The sequence below is a fragment of the Chiloscyllium punctatum genome, chromosome 25 (assembly GCF_047496795.1).
Source record: "Chiloscyllium punctatum isolate Juve2018m chromosome 25, sChiPun1.3, whole genome shotgun sequence".
Classification (NCBI taxonomy): Eukaryota; Metazoa; Chordata; class Chondrichthyes; order Orectolobiformes; family Hemiscylliidae; genus Chiloscyllium; species Chiloscyllium punctatum.
Genome location: NC_092763.1, coordinates 12,450,663 through 12,467,361, shown reverse-complemented (window position 1 = coordinate 12,467,361; position 16,699 = coordinate 12,450,663). Strand labels below are relative to the sequence as shown.

The window sequence follows — 16,699 nt, the reverse complement described above, 5'->3', positions numbered from 1 at the left end:
CAGCCTTTGTCCATTTAGGGACAAAACAGCTGAATTTCAGAGGTGAAAGTAACTGTCCATGATATGAAATCACCATTTGACTAGTTTTGACAATAAGACCATTTAGGATAAAGATGAGGGGATATTTCTTCATCCAGACAGTGGTGAGCCTGTGAAATTCTGAAAGCAAGTCAGGGCAAATCATTGAATGTTTTCAAGAGGCAGTTATATATAGTTCTTAGTGCTAAATGCATTAAAGTGTATGGGGAGAAAGTAGAAACAGGGTACTGAGTTGGATGACCAGCCAGAATTATACAGAATGGCAGAGTCGGCCTACTCCTTCTCTTATTTTCTTTGTTTTGGCCATTTTATTGCACCTTTCTGAATATCAGCCCACAGTCTCCATGTTACAGCATGTAGCTGTTTCTTAAATGTATTCTGGCCTCAACAGTCCTTTCTGGAGATTTGTTGAGGTAACTAATTATCCTCTAATGAATTACTTCTTGGCATCTGTTTGAAACATTCCTTCCACAATTCTGAACTTGTGTCCTCTTGCCTATCTGCATAAATGTTGTATGCAAGTGTTTTCTCAATTTAATATATTCCTACTTCTGTTCAGTTCCTTTTCAGGCTGATGAGCCTGAATCTCCAGTCCTTGTTCTTAATTCAGTCCTGAGAGACTAAGCATCAGTTTTATTTCTTTATTCAACATCAATTGAATTCTAGGACACAGAGCTCACCACACCCCCCCACACCCCAACCCCACCCCCATCCCCCCCACCCCCCACCCCGCCCACTCCATCCCCGGTTTTTGTTCATTAGGACCGAGAGGGAGATTCATTTATTTGAAGATGACTGTGTTGATTACTGCTCATAAAAAAAAAGAAACCCTAAACATACAAGATTCCGTGAATGCATATTAGATCCAGATTAAATGGCTGGACAAAACTGTTTTCTATTTAGCTTATCAGCTCGAGTTAGTTGTCATGTTGAAAACCGAGCAGTCAGTGAGCACACAGAACGATTTCACAAGGAGTACTGAGGTAAAAACTAGATCATCTTCTTTCAGTTATGGTAACTGAGTCTGAATTTTGACCAGATCACTAGGTTTTAGTCCCTTGCTCTCATTCAAACATAACATTGGGCGATCTTTTACATACATCGGAAAGAACAGAAAGCACCTTGGTTTAATGTTTCATCTGAATGATAGCATGACCACCAGTGCAGTAATCCCTTAGTAACATGTCAATGTTCGATTTTTCTGCTCGAGTCCTAGCATGGAGGTGCAACGTCTAACCCAAATTACCCTGGAAGCAAAGTATCTCAAAACATTGAACAGGAGGTGAAGTTTCTCTCTGCTACTTTGTAAGAAATCCGTGAGTGGTTTTCCCTCCTAACCAAATGCAGTCAGGCCATAAAGATGTTGTGCCTACCACCCAAAAGAGGAAGGTGATATCTGAGTTTTAATGCTGGGCCAGGTAAGTAGGCTGTATATCTCAATGACAGACACGCTGTTTTAAATATTGACCGAACACAGGGGGCTTCTAAGTGATAGTGGCATAGAAAATGGAGGACAATGATAGTTGGAGCATGGTTTTCTATAAGAAGGCAGTAAAGTGGCATCAGAGAGCTTTGATGGGCTGGAATGATGGATATATCCATAGGTTAGAATGGGATCTAGAAGGGCCGTAGGAGTGCTTGAGGGGGACATAGTGCCAGCAAGCTACCACAACCAAAAATTGGACATTATACATTGGCCTACAGCTGGAGAAAGCAGACTTAACAGAAAATTAGCGAAACTAACTTCAACAGTAGCCAGCAGCTTTCAGCTACAGAGAACAGTGGAAACCAAGATCAAAGAGATTTCAGAGGTCCAAGAACAACAGGTTGCAACTAGCCTCAGGGTTGTATGTTGGGGAGGTGTTGAACAGGCTTTCTGGCAATCCACTTGTCTGATCATGTGCACTTTACACTTCCTGGCATGGCAACAGTGAAGGGTGTTGGTGTGGCCCCCATTGGATGATTTGAATCCAGCTCATGACCCCATTGGTCAAAGGCCAAAGAACATTGTGGAAGGTCCAGTGTAATGGGGGATAAGAACAAACTCCTGGAAACTACCCCCTCAGTGAAGACTTCGTAAAGATTCACAGCGAAACTCATAGTAATACTCATGGCAGAAGATTGTGCAACAGCCCAAGAAGACCCAGGGGAAGATCCACCCTGACCTGCAAGACCCAGCTTTGTAGAATTCAGCTAGCACCGGAGAGGAAGGAGATTCCAATGGCTGATCTCAAACACGTGAATCGTTGCAGATAATATTCTTTTTCGGACATCCATCCAGATGGAGAGTAAATATAGTTGGAATTTGGGAAATGCTCATATGGCATTTTTAATGAGGAATATTTTGTTAATTAAATAGAGTTAAATTGCAGACCGAATTCTGTATCCCTTTGTTCCTGACAAGAGAGCTTTGGTCAAGTGTTATTTAAACATAAACTGGGTGAAGTATCCAAAACACAGACAATAGGGTGATAAAGGGCGAGGCCATAGGGGTGGGCAGAGAGACATTAGCTGGCATGGAGCATATGATTTGACATGTGGTTGGCATAGATGTGGCATGGCTAGGATGTGGGAGTGATGATATAGAGTCATAGAGATGTACAGCATGGAAACAGACCCTTCGGTCCAACCCGTCCATGCCGACCAGATATCCCAATCCAATCTAGTCCCACCTGCCAGCACCCGGCCCATATCTCTCCAAATCCTTCCTATTCATATACCCATCCAAATGCCTCTTAAATGTTGCCATTGTACCAGCTTCCACCACTTCCTCTGGCAGCTCATTCCATACACGTACCACCCTCAGTGAAAAGGTTGCCCCTTAGGTCTCTTTTATATCTTTCCCCTCTCACTCTAAACCTATGCCGCCTAGGTCTGGAATTGCCAACACCAGGGAAAAGACTTTGTCTATTTATCCTATCCATGTCCCTCAATTTTGTAAACCTCTATAAGGTCACCTCTCAGCCTCCAACACTTCAGGGAAAACAGCCCCAGCCTGTTCAGCCTCTCCCCATAGCTCAAATCCTCCCACCATGGCAACATCCTTGTAAATCTTTTCTGAACCCTTTCAAGTTTCACAACATTTTTCTGATAGGAAGGAGACCAGAATTGCACGCAATATTCCAATAGTGGGCTAACCAATGTCCTGTATAGCCGCAACATGACCTCCCAACTCCTATACTCAATAGTCTTTACCAATAAAGGAAAGCATACCAAACGCCTTCTTCATTATCCTATCTACCTGCGACTCCACTTTTAAGGAGCTATGAACCTGAACTCCAAGGTCCCTTTATTCAGCAACACTCCCTAGGACCTTACCATTAAGTGTACGAGTCCTGTTAAGATTTGCTTTACCAAAAATGTAGCACCTCACATTTATCTGAATTAAATACCATCTGCCATTTCAGCCCATTGGCCCATCTGGTCAAGATCCTGTTGTAATCTGAGGTAACCCTCTTTGCTGTCCACTACACCTCCAATTTTGGTGTCATCTGCAAACTTACTAACTGTACCTCTTATTCTCGCATCCAAATCATTTATGTAAATGACAAAAAGTAGAGGGCCCAGCTCCGGTCCTTGTGGCACTCCACTAGTCACAGGCCTCCAGTCTGAAAAACAACCCTCCACCACCACCCTCTGTCTTCTACCTTTGAGCCTGTTCTGTATCCAAATGGCTAGTTCTCCCTGTATTCCATGAGATCTAACCTTGCTGATCAGTCTCCCATGGGGAACTAGTCAAATGCCTTACTGAAGTCTATATAGATCACATCTACTGCTCTGCCCTCATCAATCTTCCTTGTTACTTCTTTAAAAAAAACTCAATCAAGTTTGTGAGACATGATTTCCCATGCACAAACTCATGTTGACTATCCCTAATCAGTCCTTGCATTTCCAAATACATGTACATCCTGTCCCTCAGGATTCCCTCCAACAACTTGCCCACCACCGACATCAGGCTCACCAGTCTACAGTTCCCTGGCTTGACTTTAGATTAGATTAGATTACTTACAGTGTGGAAACAGGCTTTTCGGCCCAACAAGTCCACACCACCCCGCCGAAGCGCAACCCACCCAAACCCCTGCATTACCCCTACCTAACACTACAGGCAATTTAGCATGGCCAATTCACCTGACCTGCACATCTTTGGACTGTGGGAGGAAACCGGAGCACCCGGAGGAAACCCACGCAGACACGGGGAGAACGTGCAAACTCCACACAGTCAGTCGCCTGAGGCGGAATTGAACCCGGGTCTCTGGCGCTGTGAGGCAGCAGTGCTAACCACTGCGCCACCGTGCCGCCCACTTTACTGCCCTTCTTAAACAGTGGCACCACATTTGCCAACCTCCAGTCTTCCGGCACCTCACCTGTGACTATTGATGATACAAATATCTCAGCAAGAGACCCAGAAATCACTTCTCTAGCTTCCCACAGAGTTCTCACGTACACCTGATAAGGTCCTGGGGATTTATCCACCTTTATGCATTCCACGACATCCAGCACTTCCTCCTTTGTAAGATGGACATTTTGCAAGGTGTCACCATCTATTTCACTACTTTCTATATCTTCCATATCCTTTTCCACAGTAAATAATGATGCAAATTACTCATTTAGTAACTCCTCATTTTCTGTGGCTCCACACAAAGGCCGCCTTGCTGATCCTTGAGGGGCCCTATTCTCTCCCTAGTTACCCTTTTGTCCTTAATGTATTTGTAAAAATCCTTTGGATTCTCCTTAACTCTATTTGCTAAAGCTGCCTATTATACTCTTCTAAGGATTCACTTGATCTATCCTGTCTATACCTGACATATGCTTCCTTCTTTTTCTTAACCAAAACCTTTAGTCTTTAGTCATCCAGCATTCTCTATACCACCAGCCTTTCCTTTCACCCTGACAGGAATATACTTTCTCTGGATTCTCGTTATCTTATTTCTGAAGGCTTCCCATTTTCCAGCTGTCCCTTTACCTCCAATCTTCCCCCAATCAGCTTTCGAAAGTTCTTGCCTAATACCATCAAAATTGATCTTTCTCCAATTTAGAACTTCAACTTTTAGATTTGGGCTATCCTTTTCCATCACTATTTTAAATCTTATAGATTTATGGTTGCTGGCCCCAAAGTACTCCCCCACTGACACCTCAGTCACCTGCCCATTCTTTTTTCCCAAGAGTAGGTCAAGTTTTGCACCTTCTCTAGTAGGTACATCCACATACTGAATCAGAAAATTGTCTTGTACACACTTAACAAATTCCTCTCCATCTAAACCCTTAACACTATGGCAGTCCCAGTCTATGTTTGGAAAGTCAAAATCCCCTACCATAACTACCCTCTTATTCTTACAGATATCTGAGATCTTCTTACAAGTTTGTTTCTCAATTTCCCTCTGATTATTAGGAGGTCTATAATACAATCCCAATAAGGTGATCATCCCTTTCTTATTTCTCAGTTCCACCCAAATAACTTCCCTGGATGTATTTCCAGGAATATCCTCCCTCAGCACAGCTGTAATGCTATCCCTTATCAAAAATGCCACTCCCCCCTCCTCTCTTCCCTCCCTTTCTATAGCATTTATATCCTGGAACATTAAGCTCCCAGTCCTGCTCATCCTTGAGCCATGATTCTGTAATTGCTATGATATCCCAGTCCCATGTTCCTAACCATGCCCTGAGTTCATCTGCCTTCCCTGTTAGGCCGCTTACATTGAAATAAATGCAGTTTAATTTATTAGTCCTACCTTATCCCTGCCTGCCCTGACTGTTTGACTCACTTCTGTTCTCAACTATACCAGTCTCAGATTGATCTCTTTCCTCACTATCTCCCTGGGTCCCCCCCCCCCCCCCCCCCACCCCACCTTACTAGCTTGAATCCTCCTAAGCAGCTCGAGCAAATCTCCCTGCCAATCTAGTCCCCTTCCAATTTAGGTGCAATCCATCCTTCTTGTACAGGTCACTTCTACCCCAAAAGAAATTCCAATGGTCCAAAAATGTAAATCCTTCTCTCATACACCAGCTCCTCAGCCATGCATTCATCTACTCTATCCTCCTATTCCTGCCCTCTCTATCTCGTAGCACCGGGAGTAATTCAGTTATGACTACTCTCAAGGACCACCTTTTTAAATTCCTGCCTAACTCTCTGTAATCTCCCTTCAAAATCTCAACCTTTTCCCTTCCTATGTCATTGGTTCCAAAGTGGACAATGACCTCTTGCTGGCCCCTCTCCCACCTGAGAATATTCTGCATCCTCTCTGAGACATCCTTGATCCTGGCACCAGGGAAGCAACACAGCATTCTGATTTTTTGCTGCTGGCCACAGAAACATCAGTCTGTACCTCAGATTATAGGGTCCCTAACACAATTGATCTCTTGGAACGCGACGTATCCCTCATTGCATTGGAGCCAGTCTCAATGCTTTCTCATTGCTTCTAACTGTCTCTCCAACCGATCCATTCGATCTGATAAGATTTGCAACCAACAGCATTTATTACAGATATAATCCGCAGTAACCCTTAACTCTCTTTAAACTCCCACATCTGACAAGAAGCGCATATCACTCGCTATTTTTGCTCCTTCACAATCTGCAGACCAGAAAATAACACAGTTATTCCTCTACAAAACACTGCCCCAGGTTAAATTAATAGTTATGGCTTATAAGTTTAATCAAGAGACATATCTCAAAAAACATATAATCAAGAAAAATCCACTCTACTTACTTCTGCAGACTTTCTGTAGGTTCCACTTAAAAACAATACTTATCTGATTCTGTGTTGTGAACTTCGCCCAAACAGTTCCTTCAAGATTAGCTGTGAATTTCACTGTTTATTAATTTTCCCAGACACCCTACGATGTCCAGCGATACATGAATTCAATCAGCAAAGGCAGTAACTGTGCAGGTTCACTGCTGTGTCAGTTTCTCTCTCTCTCTCTCCTGCACTGACCTCACCATGTGCTTCCTTTGTCTGTTCTTCTCCCTTTTAAAACTGCTGTTGTTTTGACTTTTTAGTGTGAGGGATGAGGCTTTTAGATCCATGCTTTTTTCATTAAACCCCAATATAGTGTTCGTGTCCAGACGGAGGTCGTTGTGCTCATCCTGCACCTTAATGATTCCAACACTGATCATCTATGCCCCTTCCATTTGGACAGATCACCAGTGACCAGCATGATCAGCAGCCAGCCAGTATGGCCGTGCGGGAGAGCACCTCAGAATTGCAGTGCTGATAGCATTTGGGTTTTGGCTGAAGCACCAATCTGCTAACAATCATGACACTGCAAGACGTAAAATGGATGCTGTGTGCCAGCACAGAGAGAGAGGAAGTGAGTAGCCCTGAGACACAGCCTGGTCTAACCTGTGAGCTGAGCAGCTGCTCCTGGGTGTGAAGTGTCCTTGCAGCGACCTTTCAATGCCAGTTTATGGTATGCCCTGAGTTGCAAATTTGTGTTTGTTAGGCATCCTGCAAGTGGATCAGACAGGTGCAATGAGGATCCATCCACACAGTTGGCAACCAGCAGATGCCAATCTCTGTGGGTGAGGAGCATGTGCAGCTGGTGCCCTGAGATGCTGTTGCTTGCTGAGCAACCTGGAGGCACATCACAGTCAATAGCGAGCTGAAGATACCAGGCACTTGCTCGGATTTCTGTTGCGAGTCTCATTGATGCCCAGTTTGTTTGGTGCATTTAGTAAGAAAGGAAGCTGCATATTAATGAGGTGAGATGTGCAATTAATAATCCCCTTTGAAAGGCAACTTACCCACTGCCATGGAAGAAATTTGCCTCGACGCCTAGCTAATGCTTAAAAGATACAGCATTCTGATGATGAAATAGGTCTTACCAGATTTTTCATGTGATTCTGCCACAGCTTATAGAGTCATAGAGTCATAAAGATGTACAGCATGGAAACAGACCCTTCAGTCCAACCCGTCCATGCCGACCAGATATCCCAATGGCCATATCCCTCCAAACCCTTCCTATTCATATACCCATCCAAATGCCTCTTAAATGTTGCAATTGTACCAGCCTCCACCACTTCCTCTGGCAGCTCATTCCATACACGTACCACCCTCTGTGAGAAAAAGTTGCCCCTTAGGTCTCTTTTATATCTTTCCCCTCTCACCCTAAACCTATGTCCTCTAGTTCTGGACTCCCCCACCCCAGGGAAAAGACTTTGTCTATTTATCCTATCTATGCCCCTCATAATTTTGTAAACCTCTATAAGGTCACCCCTCAGCCTCCAACGCTCCAGGGAAAACAACCCCAGCCTGTTCATCCTCTCCCTATAGCTCAAATCCTCCAACCCTGGCAGCATCGTTATGTCATTTACATCCTTAAGTGATTCTGCCTGAGAAGTCTACAGTTGTCTTAATAAAGCATTTACATTATTCAAAAGGATCTCAGATCAAAACAGTAAGTGAACAAATTGAGGTCTTAAAGTATACTTATATTTTTCAGATTAAATGACAAGCTTAAAATTTAAAACTAGTTTAAATCTCTACCCAGGTCTGCTATGTTGCCAAGGGATAAATTGCAGGGAGGTATATTTTGATTTTGGGTTTACCTGTATGTTTCCTCATACAAGAAGGCAATATTTTCCAGGAAACAGCCTTTGAGAAGCAGAGAGTTGTTCTTAGAAGCTGCCGAGCAGAAGTAAAGGACAATGAGAGGCTAGGGTATTTCTGCATTAGAGTCTCTAAGCAAAAACCCATGCCTGAGGTCGGGTGCCCACAAAACCTGAGGTGCTTAAGGAGAGCTGGATGGTTGTTGAGATGCAAGCTCATGGGAAAGACCCCAAGCAGGTCTTACACCTTGGAGAATAGGTAGAACATTGAGGAGAATCAAAGCAAATTCCTGAAAGCTGTGATGCAACTTGGTTTGGTCTCAGCAGGGTGAAGGAGCCCTCAAGATCCTATAACTTACAGGGAAGCTCTTCTGTTGAAATAAAAAGAGAACAGGGAATGTCCAGTTGAGATATCAGGAATAAAGAATAGATGTTTCTAAACAATATTGTTAAATTAGCAGCATTTTCTCTGTTTGACTCTTGTAAAGGTTTTTGCTTGAAATGTGAAATCATTGTGATGTACTTCTTTTCAAGTAATAAATGGGAATGGGAGTTCAAACTACATCTTAAAAAGATTTACTAGGTCCTCTCGTGTTCATAACAACATACCACTTCCCTATGAATGTTGAACTTATAATCAACCCAGCATTTTGTTTGTTACAGCACCTCATTTCAAGGACATGGCTGCTGACACCTCAGTCAATATCTGTAACTCTTTTATTTGCTGCTTCTGCAACTTCCACATTGCTATGGTCTGCGCATGCTTCATATATTGACCTCCAAAATGCAGTACATTGCATTAATCGATACTGAAGCTTCTTTTCCAAATGCAGTGCATATTCTCTCAAGCTGTTTTGACTGCCTTAATTCTCTCAGCCAAAGTTGCTTCAAGTTTAGTATCATCTTAAGAGTCAATTACTTATCTCTAAGACTATAAGTCTGGGTCCAACATGAACAGTGAGCTCCATGGATCTTATGGCAACACATTGGTGCTATTTTACTTCTCCCAATCTCTTTTGCTTCTTTTGTAATCTAACTTCTGAGAATTTAGTTTGTAAATGTGTAACAACATTTATGAAATAGGTTTTTTTTGAAATTTTGACTACATTGTATTACATGCTTTGAAAAGTATGGCTATGGATCTGTCCTTTGCTGTGTGGCTTTTTACTCTTCTCGAATAGGAAGTAACATGACTGAGTGGAATACAATTGGTACCTACATGTTTTTGATTTCATAAAAACTTTTTAATGGCCTCAATAATGACTCAAAAATGCATTCTATTTTTATAAAACCAACGGGTACACTTTTATGTTAATGTAAATTCTAGCAGAATTCTTACAGCCTTGCTAGCAGTAAATCAGATCATACATTTGTTAATGGTGTTATACCATGCAATACATAATCTATTATTCCATTTCATTTGGCCAGCTCTGTCTCCTTAACCTTAAAAGTTCAATTGATGTAGAAAGGAGGTGAATTACTTATTAATAGCTGATGGTGATGGGAGTTTCCACATGGATAGAGACTGATCCACAGGCTCCAGCATGAAATTACTGCATTTTCTTCAATAGCTGTAGCACTTGGAAGTATGATATTTAAAATATGATAAACTGGAAATTTATACATAACTGAGTGGAGCACCCACATCATAACTTGGATGAGAACACTGGATTATAACTATTCAAGTATTATATAACATGCAATTTGTATATCCTTTTGTTGAGGTACAGCAATATTTGAGCCTACCTACCATTTTATGCTCAAAAATATACTTTGAGCAAGATGAACTTGAATAACTCTGTCCTTAATTGTTTACTATGGAACCTTTGCAGATTGGAATTTTCCAATGGGATTAAATTGCTAATTGTTGTACAGAGTTTGTGAGAAATGTAACAGGACTTACAAATACAATAGCAAATTTGATTTAAAACAGATTGAAATGTGGTTCTTGCTGCATGTGTCAGGAATATGCAAAAGGATTTATCCATTAGAAATCATCCGGTGGTGATGGGTACAATGAAATATTTTCACCAACACTTTAACTTTGACAAGGTGATGTTGAAGAACACCAGAATGAGAAATTTACAATTCATATCAAGGGCATAACTGAAACAAAGGTAAGGTTAAGCATATTTTCTTAAAGAAAGAGACGAATACAATTAAATGCTAGTCAACCATGGCTTTTCAAAGGTCTATAAACTCTGACAATCTCATGGATAAAATCTAGCAATTCTGTTCAGAAGAGAACTTTGCGATACAAAGTCAAACTTTAAAGCTTTGATCCATCATTCGGAGCATTTCTGTCAGTCGCAAGATTTTTTTTTGTACAGAAAGGATTGATTGAAAGAAGGGTCACTCACAATTTAGCACATCCACACATGAAAAGTGCTTGTTAGAGGAATAAAAGACCTTAGTAGTATCATTGTGCAACAAGAGATGGATAGAGTAAATTAAGTAATTTGTGATACACCTTTGCAACTGAGGTGGAACATTTACTTATAGGCTCTCGGTCAGCAGAATTTAGCCATATTCTGGCTGTCGAAATAAAATGAAGGTACAATCCCCCACTCCAAAAGCCTCCACTCCCCCCCATCTGAAACACATCCATCCCCCAGTCTTCACTTCTGTAAATCACTCCCTTAGAATGGATTTTATCAATGCGAAATTTGAAGCAGGTCATCTCCCATCAGTCAGAATAGAGCAGATTAATTCTTAGCAACCAATCCATCTGGATGTCCCAGTTAGCAGTCCTTATATCAAAATTGGGTTCCTATGTGCAGTGAGGGACAGCATGATGACTGAGGCTTTCCACTGAGGCATGAACCAATGGGAGCAGGTGTCTATTGTCTTATGCACTCTTTCATCAATAGCACCTGTGCTAATGGACATGTTGCTGGAGAGATTTGGTACCCTTTCCCTTCTGATGCAATAAACATGAAAGGGCTGGAGAAAAATGGATGATGCTGACCTCAGAGTTTTATTTGATTATGCTTCAGTGAAGTGTAATAAAAATGTTATAAAACTGTAATCTTCTGTTTATTTCTGCATTTATACTTTATCTGTAAGTTTGATCCAGGAGAGGAGGATATTCAACTTTATAAGCTGCTTGTTCAACTGCATAGAAAATATGTTCTGTAAAGGCTGTAAGGAACAAGACCTACCAAATAACAATCAACTGGCTTTCAAAGGTGTTTCAATTATGTTAAATGAGGCTGACAACATGAAAAATATAGATTTTCTTTGCTGCAGCTCTCTGCTTGTAGGATTTTGTATTCTGATTTCAAATCAGGATGATGGCTACTTTCAGTTTGACACATAATATATCAAGAGCATTGTCACCAGCTAATTATAAATCTGAAAGAGCAGATGCAATTATTATAACCAAAATCATTAGAGAAGTAAAGTAGTTTAAGGCCTTTCTCATGAAAATAGGACAGGCCGGGCAGGGAGGATCTGAAAATCAAGCAAAGTTTGTGAGATTTAGTCACTGGTGACATAAGGACAGATTTGTCTAGATGTGTGTTTGGCTATAAATAACACAGAGCTGTTTATGTTAGAGTGGAAGCTGTCAGTCAGCCAGCAAAGGAACTGAAACTAGTGGTTAAGACTTTTTATTCATTCGTGGGATATGGACTATTATTTATGGTCCATACCTATTCAAGCTCTAGAAGATGCCTTTTTGAATATAGCTGAATGACTTACTAGGCCATCTGAGGGGTCACTTGAGAGTCAACCGTGTGGGGATCCAGAGTGGGATACAGGACAGACTGGATTTGGATGGCAAACATTCTGCCCTAAAGGACATTAGTGAACCAGGTATCAACTTTGCAGCTCTCAGCTCCCTACCCTGAATGAGCAATGTTCTGGAATGGCTGAATGAGCATATTGAAGCTCCTGGACTGATACTGGGGGAGTGCCTTGCCTTACTGCGCAGGAACCCCATAACTGATGACTGTCTCCCTGGACTTCACTGAGGAACACTCCCCTGGACTTTGGGGCAAGGCTGTTTGTTGCTGCACACACAATGTGTTTCCCACACAAGCTGTTGGCACATGATGCACATGTGAAACCGAGGCAGAAATGAGCTATACAGCAAGATGCCCATCCTTTGACTGATGATTGCTGACCACACTGACAAGCTGCCTGCTTTGTGCCTGCCCTTAATAGCAAGGTAATACAACAGTACTGCCAGCCTTGAGGCTGAGGGGACAAATCACATAAAGGCAAAACAAAGCAGGAAAGTTGTGATTATCGAGGAAGAAGTCAGGTCAGTGGATGCTAAAGATAATGAGCAGCCTTGAGATGCAGCCTGGTACAATCTGTGATTTGGGTGCCTGCGCTTGCATGCAAAATGTCCTTGCAGCAGCATTCCAATGCTAATGCCATTCCACCCAGTTGCAGCACAGAAGTGCAGATATGTACTATAAGTGAATCAGAGATGTCCACATTGGCACAGAAATGCTAGCCGGTGTCAGATATCTGTGTCCATGGATGTGTAGCCTGAGACCAGGAGCTTTGCCTGAAACATTGGTGTCCAAGTTGGCAGTCTGGAGGAGCAAGAGTCAGGCAGGAATTGTCAGGGACCTGCTTTGACATTCGTGTGGGGAAATTCTCAGCATCTAGTTTTTCTGTCCTGTGTTTCAATCAGAAGTTGCATATTAATGAGGTGAGATTTGCAGTTATGGGGATGGTAACAAGCAATAGTTTCCGCTCATTGACCTCTTGCCATTCCCTCGCTAGAATCTCATGCCAATGTTCCGAATGTTGCTACCAATGTTAAGATCAAGGCCTAGCTTGATTTCTCATATGATTCTTCCAGATTTCTTGCCCATATCATTTGCCCTGGGTGTTTGAATCTGATGTTGGACAATTCATTGAGTGCTGCTGTAATGTATCTCAGCTGACTGAATCTAGTAGAAACCATAGTAAAAACTACATATGCTTAACATTATTCCAATATTGCAGGCTCAAAGCCTACAACATGCATGAACTGCAATACACTGCAAGGCACAAATGAAACATTTGACACAAACTCACTGCAAATTACGTTAACAAAGGAAACAACTAATTCTGTTCATGGAAAATCATTGTTTACTCTTGAGTGATTTCATTTTTGAATTTAGTAATCTAAAATACTAAATCATTCAGCAGTAAATAAATTTTTTTTTGTATGATCAAATACATATGGATTTTAGCAAGTTGTTTGACAAGATTCCACATGGTGTTACTGTTGTGCCGCCATAGTCTAACCAGATCATAGGGGCTGCTCTCATTTGAGAGAAGCGACTGGTGGTGGTTTAACCAGAGGGCCACCAGTCCTCAAGCGAGGGATGAGATTGAGAAGCAGAATCCTTCATGGTTACTTCAAACCGGTGGTGGGAATTGAACCCATGCTGTTGGCATCACACTGTTCTGTAAACTAACCAGCCCAGCCAACTGAGCTAAGCCAATTTCCTCTGTGGGATAGATTGTTTGGTAAGGTTGGATCACAACGAATCCAGGGGGAGATAGCCGGTTGGATGCAGAATTGGCTTGAGGGTAGGGGGTGGGGTGATGGTAAGGGGTTGTTTTTGGACTGGAGGCCTGTGATCAGTGGTCTACAGCAAGACTTGATGCTGGGTCTACTGCAAAATGATTTGGTTGTGAATATGGGAGGTATGGTTAGTACTTTTGCAGATGACACCAAAATTGGTGGTGTAGTGGACAGTACATATGGTGAAGGTTACCTTACAGTACAATGGGACCTTGACCAGATGGGCCAAATGGGCCAAGGATTGGCAGATGGAGTTTAATTTAAATAAGTGTGTGGTGTTACATTTTGGCAAGGTAAATGAGGGCAGGACTTATGCAAGTTAATTAATAAGGTTCTAGGAAGTATTGCCGTAGGGGTGCAGGTGCACAGTTCCTTGAAAGTGGATTCACAGGTGGACAGGGTGGTGAGAAGGCACTTGGCACGCTCACCTTTATTGCTCATGCATTAGTTTAGGAGTTGGGAAGGCATATTGCAGCTGTACAAGACAGGATTAGGCCATTTTTTAGATTACTGCCTTCAATTCTCGTCTCCCTGCTATAGGAAAGGTATTGTGAAATTCGAAAGGGTTCAGAAAAAATGTACAATGTCTTTATTTCCTATTTTATTACTTATTATAATTTATAGATGTAATGATTGCACATCTAAATATAAAGGACCTATGAAAATTTGGGGAACTTTTGCCTTTGATTGAATTTGAGTGCATGGTTTTAGTTCTTTTTGCCTTTATTTATCTTCTCAACTCCCCCCACCAGCCCCAGACCCTACTCACATTCCTCCTTGGGGTTCAGATTCATGGTTGTAGGTTGGGGTGTGGGTCCTGGAGAGTTACGTTCCCAGTGGCAACATACCAGTCCTAGGGGTGGGGTGATTATGGAATACTAAGATCTAGCAGCTGGGATACTAACCAAGGAGGAGGGAGGTAATCAGAAATAGAACATGTGATGGCTGGCAGCAGCTTGCGGAGTAGGTCTAGCGAAGGCAGGTGACTGCTAAGCGCTTTCTGATCCTGGCCACAATCTGCATGGTGTGGTCACGTGGCTTAGTGGTTAGCACTGCTGCCTCACAATGCCAGGGACCTGAGTTTGATTCTAGCCTCGGGTGACTGTCTATGTGGAATTTGCACATGCAATTCTCCCCGTTTCTGCGTGGGTTTCTTCCCATAGTCCAAAGATGTGCAAATTAGGTGAATTGGCCAAGCCAAATTGTCCGTAGTGTTCAGGGATGTGTAGGTTAGGTGCATTCGGCAGGGGTAAATGTGAAGTAACAGAGTGGGGCAATGGGTCTGGGTGGGTTACTCTTCGAAGGATTGGTGTGGACTTGTTAGGCCAAAGGGCCTGTTTCCATACTGCAGGGATTCTATGAATTTACTTGTATGGTTCCTGATTTATAAATGCACAAGATCCAATGTCTGTTGGAGGCACAGGCCTTGGATAGCTATGGGAAAAGTCTTTACCAATTTGATAAGTGATGCTCATGGAATAAGCATGAGCTGCTTCAAGCACAATCGAATTTCTAGGCCATCATAGCTCAATACTTCTCAAATTCCACATCAAATTGTTTTTCTTGTTGGGCACTTCCAACTTCTTGAATTTAGTGAGATGATCAGCCCCATTTACATCATGTCTTTGAAGCTGGGTGGGCCTATTTTTTGACAAGAATTATTAGCTTGAACAATGAGTTGCTTGAGAGGCACTCACCCAATGTTGTAAGCAGCAGGCTGCATATATGCTCTTTCCTCATTACAAAACAGAGCAGGGACCAAGGATCAACCGCGAGAAATTTCTGGTCATTATTTTGTTCAGCTGCACTCCTGATAAATCCACGGAACACTTTCACACTCTTAAACATCTTCTCCTGTTGGAAGGGCTGTGTCTTTTAAATGCTAATATTGATCTTCTTTCATGGTGCTTCTAAAGGTTTGTTTTTTTGACAAAGTACTTCTGGCTGAAATCTCCTACCTTATTGATAATAGTACACATCCTGAATAGGCCTGAGCAATGAATGGACCATCAACCTGCAATAAGGAGTCCATCCTTCACTGCGCCGTATGACATTCAAACACTATGTTTTGAACCAGAACAGCTGAGATAGCAGAAATACACTCAGTTGTTTGGACTAAGCTGAAATTTGCTGGGGCCTTGACGAAAACTGTCAGACCTATATAATTTATGACCCATAACAGTTTAAGGAGCCATTATCTTTTTTCTCATGCATCCCTGAGCTTCATTTAAGCTTCAGTCTCTAGAGGTTGAGGTACTTAGCCCTCACCAGCATTCTCTGAATTTAAATAGTTCGACTGGGAATGTTGTAATTAGATTTTATGACTGAAAGAGATATGTAAAGATGAAAGTATGCAAGTTGCTGCTTATGACAGCACAAAAGATTTTTAAAAAATGATAAAATTGCTGTTGAAACACTAAAAGTTTCAGAATTTAACGAAATGTTAATACCAGAATTGTCAATGAAGAGTTTTTTTAAAAATTCATTGTGGAATGTGGGCATTGCCGGCTGGCTAGTTAGTAGTTAGTTTATAATAGTTTCCATTCATGTATATAGATTTAGATAGTCAGTAATTAGTTTCTATT

At 41.9% G+C, this 16,699-nt stretch overlaps 1 protein-coding gene across 1 annotated transcript in view; it reads right to left on the bottom strand.

Moving 5' to 3' along the window:
* tnmd (tenomodulin) overlaps positions 1 to 16,699 on the bottom strand; it is a 205,827-nt gene that overhangs the window by 38,397 nt on the left and 150,731 nt on the right. The gene's annotated exons all lie outside the window — the stretch shown is intronic.